The sequence below is a fragment of the Mandrillus leucophaeus genome, unplaced genomic scaffold (assembly GCF_000951045.1).
Source record: "Mandrillus leucophaeus isolate KB7577 unplaced genomic scaffold, Mleu.le_1.0 Scaffold399, whole genome shotgun sequence".
Taxonomy (NCBI): domain Eukaryota; kingdom Metazoa; phylum Chordata; class Mammalia; order Primates; family Cercopithecidae; genus Mandrillus; species Mandrillus leucophaeus.
Genome location: NW_012104242.1, coordinates 412,619 through 413,416, shown reverse-complemented (window position 1 = coordinate 413,416; position 798 = coordinate 412,619). Strand labels below are relative to the sequence as shown.

At 51.5% G+C, this 798-nt stretch overlaps 1 protein-coding gene across 1 annotated transcript in view; it reads left to right on the top strand.

The window, feature by feature from the left end:
- Positions 1-798, top strand: part of DIP2C (DIP2 disco-interacting protein 2 homolog C (Drosophila)) — a 296,340-nt gene that overhangs the window by 156,520 nt on the left and 139,022 nt on the right. The window lies entirely within an intron of this gene.

The following is a 798-nucleotide window of genomic DNA, read 5'->3' as shown; positions in this document are numbered from 1 at the left end:
AGCAAAGCAGGCTTTTCCCCATTTAGCCACGTCCGGCTTGGCTTTCTCTCCACCGCGTGCTGTAAGAGAGCTCCATGCGCTCACTGGCCTCACGCGGTCCTTAGTACACATTAGGGTGTAAACGTGGTTTTTTGAATGACTAGTATTGTTTGTACTGAGACAAATAATAATAGTTCTTGATGTTTTCCCCCTTTAGTAAAGAAAATCCTATGAACTGTATATGTGTTAACTCATGCAGTCCACCCAACTACCCTACATGGTCATGGCCATTACTGTTCCCGTTTGATGAAGAAACTGAGGCATGGAGAGCTTAAGGGACATCCCCAAATCCCCAGAAGTTTCCAGAGCTGGGTTTCCAATTCCAGGCCCTGGGCTCCAAAGCGCGAGTAAAGCCCTGGGCTGTGTGGACGGCGGCCGACAGGAAACGGGACCCTTCCGTGAACACACACAGGGTTCCCGACACCCGGCCGTCGCCGGTCTGGCGTTATTCTAGTTAAAACGCCGCTGACATGGCTCCTGTTAGGAAATTGAGGTTTCACCGACCTCTGTTCCATTTTCGGCAACATGAGTTATGCTGGGGTCCCCCTTTGTGCCGGATGTGTGTGGCAGACGTGGCTGAGACCGGCTTTGGCTTCTCACTACACCCCCAGGGTGAGCACCTGTGCTCCAGTCTCTTCCTGAGCTATGGCTTGCTCAACCTGCAGAGCAAACGCCACAACCACCAGAAACACTCATGATGTGCTTCTTTACAGAAAATCATTCTGCACCTCCTGACGTAACCACGTACACCTCAGAGCA